This window comes from Mobula birostris, chromosome 4 (genome assembly GCF_030028105.1).
Source record: "Mobula birostris isolate sMobBir1 chromosome 4, sMobBir1.hap1, whole genome shotgun sequence".
NCBI classification, from domain to species: domain Eukaryota; kingdom Metazoa; phylum Chordata; class Chondrichthyes; order Myliobatiformes; family Myliobatidae; genus Mobula; species Mobula birostris.
Window position 1 is genome coordinate 174,790,896 of NC_092373.1, and position 6,812 is coordinate 174,797,707.

The following is a 6,812-nucleotide window of genomic DNA, read 5'->3' on the forward strand; positions in this document are numbered from 1 at the left end:
AGTGTAATATTGTTCAGGAGAGGACACTAACTTTGTTCTATTTATCTGGCCAGTGGATTTGGAAGATTTAATAGAACCATTGTTGATGGTATTTCCTTGGCCTTTTAAGATGCCTGGTGTAGTCAGTCCACCTCTTAAAAGCATATTGGATGGCAAAAATCAATGCTGCCTGATAGATTACAAGTTTTGTACCTGACCTTGATCTACAAAGACCCCATTTCTCAGACATCCAAAGACTGTGCTGTGCCCTGGATGCAAGGGTGACTTTCATCAATGTTTGCTTTAACTTAAAGGCAGCAAACATCAATTGATCTTGATTGAGACTGGGAAAAAGTCCAATTGTACAGGATCACATCATAGATCTTTAGCGTCGAAGGGCAGTGCGGTTCAGCAAAGGGAAAATTGATACAGGATTTTGTTCTGCAAATGTTAAATGAAAGGCTCATTCTCTTAGACACTTCAATCATTGATACTGGTTTGAAGCTTGGCTTCCAAGTTTGCGCGCACACACTCAACTATAACTTGCATACAGCAGCTCAATGGGATTGGGGTAATCTTAATCCAGGAGTGGAAATGCTGTAATTTGAACAGTTTCCCATTGTTCAATGGATTACGTCCACTATTAGCAATCGTATTGGAGAGGTACAGTGTTGCAGACAGAGAAATGGTGGAAGTTTCAGTGATGGCACACCCTTGCTGAATATAATCTACGATGAGTCGGTGTCTTCTGTAAACCAAAATCCTTCAAGCAGTAACATATTGCCAATCTAGCTGATTTTGATTTTCCAATTCAAAGGTTATCTAGTTTGATACACACTACACAAGATTTAAACCATTTTAATTATACGGCCTGAAATAAAGTTTACACTGGAATTATCAGTTCACTTTTCTAGCAAACTAACTATTGATGATCTCACTCTTCAAACATAGCAACTTTGCCAGCACGGTCACAATAGGTAATTGTCCATTCAAATTCTGTGTGTTATGAGGTGATAGATAAAGCTAAAGTAGAACCTAAAGACAGTGGGACAGATGTGCAGGTACTTAGGATGGTGGGAAACATGATGGTTTGGCAAATCACACACTCCATGTCTTTTACACTAAGCTTCTGTATGCTTTTGATGCCTGGACTTGAAGTTCTTATATCCAACTCAAAGAGTCTTTCATCAATTTATGCAGTCATAGGCCAAAAGAATGGCAGTGTTGCATTTTTTCCAAAGAGGCTTCAAGTATAACCTCAAATCTTTTCCTCTGTCCATCAGGTAAACTCTTACTAAAAAAGAACTTAGAACAGAGAGTCTCTCTTTAGGAGTCTGTGGATGCTCAAGAGGCAACTGACTGTAATTAAGGTCTGTGCCGAGAACATTGGTGCTAATTTGCTTTCCTACCAGTGGATTCAGTGGGATTTGGGTAAATGAGCACTTGTTCCCTTATGAGTCTTGTCATCTGCAGTTGTCAGCCCAAGAAACATTCCTAAGAAATGCACAGCAAGTACTAAAGTCCTAACCAAGGAGAAATAAATAGGCACATGTGCCTACCTGTAGTTTACAAAACCAGGCACAGGAACAATTCCATAAAAATCTACTTATTACATTATTTTAAAAATGTAATGAATAAACTAGAATTGCTCCATATGGTTTCCCACTGTTGGGCAAGATTATGTTTTCACAAAATTATTCAGTATGTTTTCAAACATTATTGAATCTGCTTCCACTATTCTTTCAAACATCACATTCCGATCACAAATCAATGTGTTTAACCAATTTACAAGTCTTCTCTCTGTTACATATTATGAGAAACATTTCTCATAAAAAAAACAAAGCCCTACATTTGGGAAAAGATTTATTAAATCTCTCCTAAGCTTCAATGATTTAAGAATACCAAATTTTATTTCCTAACGCATTCACCTCAAGATTTTATAGATAAATGTAAGCACTGAATTCAAATAATTGTAGTACAGAAAGAGCCAACCCTGCTGCAGCCGCGTCTCCACCACCGACCCCCCATCACCCTCGTGTGTTATGCTTTATACTTCCCTGCCGTTCACCCCAATCCCCCTGACCAAGAAAGAGACCCACATTGGGAAGGGGAAGTATCTGCGGGTCTATTCTCTGCAGGACTCCACGCAAGGGAGAGGCCGCCCTAATGAGAGAGAGCCAGTGCTGAGGAGTTCCCGCCGAACCACTAGCTACTCATTCCACCGCTGGTCGGGCTACACGCAGGGGCGAGTCGGTGCGCAGGGCTAGGCCAAGCACACGGAGGGGATTAAGCTGCGTAAAGCCTTGGCCTGACCACGCTCCCGCCTCATGGCCGCCCAGCATTGTGACTGAAGACCGCCTACGATCACCGCATGTTCCCAGCACCGTCCAGACCCAGCCCGCCTCCCGTCGAGGTGGACATCGCGGCATAGTCCGACCCCGGCCCCTGACCGTCTCCCCGGCCCTCCACACCCACGCACCGCGGGGCCCGGGTCTCAGGCTGCGGCGGGCGAGGAGCGGGCCCTCCCGTTGGGTGCGGCCAAATCATTTCCGCCACCACCGGCCTCAGGTACCTGCGCTATCCGATCCGACCGACCGACTGACTGACCGAGAACCACACCGGGAGGCCGCCGTTGCCGTGTGCGTCACCAAAAGAGTCCGACTGGTGTCCTCGCAAAAACGTTCCGGGTGCGTGGAGTCCCCGTCTATCCGGTCCGGAGACCTGCTGTAAATGATCCCCGACGGACGGTATCTACGTGTAGTAGAACTTCTCGACTTACTCCTCTGATCTGTGTCATGGATGCCCAGAAGATCGCCTCTCTGACGTAGCCAATCCTGACCCCGTCAGCTGATTGACCATGAATGAACCGAATGCCCATCATCAGTGGCAGTACACACAAAATGCTGGAGAAACCCGAAACATCGCCTATTTATTCTTTCCATAGATGCTTCCTGATCTGCAGAGTACCTCCAGCATTTTGTGTGCTTTGCTCTGGATTTCCAGCATCTGCAGAATCTCTTGTGTTTGCCAGAGGCCATAGTGCCTTGGAAATGTCCCACAATGACTGAGTCTGCGAAGCAGGACTAGGCAAGGCATAGTAACACCAAAGATGCTGGAGGAATTCAACAGGAATTCAGCATCTGTGAGGAGAAAAAGTCTGTCGAAGTTCCAGGATGAAATTTTTCATCAGGACTTCCTCCAACTCCATTTCTAAGCCAAGAGACACACCCACCTGACCACATTTTCGCAGGTCTTCATGTGGTAGCAACCACTTAGTAGAACATACTTTGAATGGTAGAGCACGAGGGAATGTAATGGAAAAGAAGAATCTAGGAGTACAAGTGCAAAGATCATTGAAAGTGGCATCACAGGTAGACAGGGTGGTGAAAACATACATTTAGCATACTAGCCTTCAATCAGGGCACCAAGATAAGAAGTTGGCACATCATGTCGCACTTGTAAAAGTAATTGGTGAAGACACATTTGGAGCATTATGTACAATTTTGGGTCATGTTGTTGTAGGAAAGATGTGGTTAAACTGGTTAGAGTGCTGAGAAGATTTACAGGGATGTTAATAGAACTGGAGGGACAGGGCTACAGAGAGAGGTTGTACCCCTAGTTTTGGACCCTCCTACATTGGGGAAGAGACTGTCACCATTCACCTTAAGGATGACTGTCATAAATTAAACATTTCCATACCCCTCATTCCAAGAAATAAAAACCCAAGCCTGGCCAACTTCTCCCTGAACCCACAGTCACTGTTATAGATGTAACATCAGTCCGCAGAGATTCAACCTGCAGGAAGCATCTGTGCCTGCACAGGTCAGCTGGTAGGTGTATTTGTATCTCCCTGCCTAAATCTGTGGTTCTTACCTGCCTTAGGAAGACCACTATCATCCCCATACCAAAGAAAAACAGGAGTAACATCCCTTAACAACTACAGCCCACTGGTTCTGACATCTACCACCATGGACTGCTTCCAGAGGCTATTAAGGTACAGCCTCCCAAACAATCATGATCCATTGCAACTGCTGAAACAAATCTATGATTGCCCACATCTCCACTCATCATTGAGGCATCTGAAAATAAAGATACCTATATCCACTCTAGAAGGAAGGCAGCAGGAAGGAAATTATAGAACAGTTAGCCTGACCTCAGTGGTTGGGAAGATGTTGGAGTCAATTGTTAAGGATGAGGTTATAGAGTACTTGATGACATGGGACAAGATAGGACAAAGTCAGCATGGTTTCCTTCAGGGAAAACCTTGCCTGATGAACCTGTTGGAATTCTTTGAGGAGAGTACAAATAAGATAGATAAAGGGAATGCAGTAGATTTGGTATATTTGGACTTTCAGAAGGCTTTTGAAAAGGTGCCACACATGAGGCTGCTTACCAAATTAAGAGCCCATGGTATTACAGGAAAGTTACTAACATGGTTAGAGCATTGGCTGATTGGTAGGAGGCAGCGAGTGGGAATAAAAGGATCCTTTACTGGTTGGCTGCCAGTGACTAGTGGTGTTCCACAGGGGTCAGTGTCAGGACCGCTTCTTTTTATGCTGTATATCAATGATTTAGATGATGGAATAGGTGGCTTTGTTGCCAAGTTTGCAGATGACTAACACTATCATAGGTAAACCGTTAATAACCGTTATTATAATTATCTTTTATGTTAAACTACTAACAGAAAAAGTTGAAATAAGCAGGCCGGTAACGTAGTGAGAATAGACAATTGATGAGGTGTTTGATGAAAGGACAAGTAATTAAGAAAGTTAAGTTGTGAAGATGACATGGCGACTTCGGTGAGATATGAAAAGTTTAAGTGAGAGAGCAAAGATAAGACCATTAGATATAGGAACTGAATTAGGCCACCTGGCCCATCGAGTCTGCTCCGTCTTTTCATCAAGGTTGATTCAATTTTCCCTCTCAACCCCAATCTCCTCCCTTCTCCCTGTATCCCTTCATGCCCTGACCAATCAAGAAGCTATCAACCTTTGCCTTAAATATACATAAAAACTCCACAGCCTCCACAGCTGCCTGTGGCAAAGAATTCCACAGATCCACCGTCCTCTGGCTAAAGAAATTCCCCCACATCTCTGTTCTAAAAGAACATCCCTTTATTCTGAGGCTGTGTCCTCTGGTCTTAGACTCTCCCACCATAGGAAACATCCTCTCCACATCCACTCTATCAAAACCTTTCACCATTTGATAAGTTTAAATGAGGCCACCCCTCATTCTTCTGAATTCTAGTGAATACAAGCAAAGAGCAATCAAGAACTCTTCCTATGACAAGCCATTCAATCCTGGAATCATTTTCATGAAACTCCTTTGAATCCTCTCCAGTGTCAGCACATCCTTTCTAAGATAAGAGGACCAAAACTGCTCACAATACTCCAAGTGAGGTCTCACCAGTGCTTTATAAAGTTTCAACATTACATCCTTGCTTTTATATCCTGGCATTTTTGAAATTAATACTAACATTGCATTTGCCTTCCTCACCATAGACTTAACCTGCAAATTAACCTTTAGGGAATCCTGCACAAAGACTCCCAAGTCCCTTTGCACCTCAGAATTCCAACAGATTTTCCAAGTAGGATTTTCCCTTGAAGAAACCTGCTGACTATGGTCTACTTTATCATGTGCCTCCAAAAATCTTCCAAATGGGGTGTCAGTGGAGTGGTATTCAGGTCTCTCACATAAAGGTACCAGAGCAGCATGGCAGTTAGTGCTACACTATTACAGCTTGGGGTGTTCCAGAGTTCAGAGGTCAATTCCGGCACCGTTGTGTAAGGAATCTCAATGCACCCTTCCCTTGGAATATGTGGGTTTTCCCTGGATCCTCCAGCTTCTTCCCACAGCCCAAAGGCATACTGGGTTGGTTAATTAGTAATTGTAAATTGTCCAGTAATCAGGTTAGGGTGAATTGGGATTGGTTGGTTGCTGTGTGACATGGCTCAAAGGGCTGGAAGAGTGTACTCAGCGCTGTGTCGATAAATAAAATAAAATTAAAAAATAAGAATGGCCCATCTTCCATTCAATAGGATCATGGCCGATCTGCCCATGAACACAGTTCCACCTACCTGCCTTTTCCCCATAACCCTTAATTCCCCTGCTGTGCAAAATCTTAAACGTATCTGTCTTAAAACTCTGTCTTTTATTTGTCATATGTTTTATGTATATTTAATGACATACTTTTTTCCAACAAATACATGCAATATTTTATCACCTTTCTCAATAAATAAATGAACAAGTATAATGTTTTTGTGTTATTTATTTAATTGGGTTCTCTTTATTTAGTTTTAGGACTTCAGTGAAGATCTGATCACATTTTAGGTCATATTTATGCAGAAATAGAGACAATTCTACGGGGTTCACAAACTTTCTAGCACCACTGTAAATCTACTCCCCCGATTGCTGAGGCTATGTCCTCTAGTAGGTGAGACTAGTAGGTTCTAGTCTCACCTACTAGTGGAAGCAACTTCCCTGTCCCTATCTCATCTATCACTTTTTCTATAAGATCCCCTGTTATTCTTTTGAATTCTTGCAAGCATTGTCCCAGACAACTCTGTCTCTTAGGCATCAACTTTGTGAATCTCCTCTGTACTGCTTCCAAAGCTAGTTTGCCTCTCCTCAAGTAAAGAGACTAGAACTCCAGGTGCATCCTCACCAGTGCCACATTTGGTTGCAGTATAAGTTCCCTGCTCCTTAATTTCACAGAAAGTGGGCAGGGTCCTCAATAAATATTTCTCCCTTGTTTTTGCTGTGAACTGAATTGAATTGAATTGACTTTATTTCTTACATCTTTCACATACATGAGGAGTAAATATCGTTACGTT

The 6,812-nt window shown here is 43.1% G+C and overlaps 1 protein-coding gene across 2 annotated transcripts in view; it reads right to left on the reverse strand.

Annotated features, from left to right (window-relative positions):
- g3bp2a (G3BP stress granule assembly factor 2a) overlaps positions 1-2,762 on the reverse strand; it is a 36,216-nt gene extending 33,454 nt beyond the window's left edge. Inside the window, exon 1 of one of the 2 annotated variants that reach the window (XM_072256530.1) lies at positions 2,552-2,762. The gene's annotated coding sequence lies outside the window, so the exon portion shown is untranslated. The remainder of the gene's footprint in view (positions 1-2,551) is intronic. The other variant, XM_072256531.1, reaches the window with a different exon arrangement.
- Positions 2,763-6,812: the final 4,050 nt, after the last annotated feature.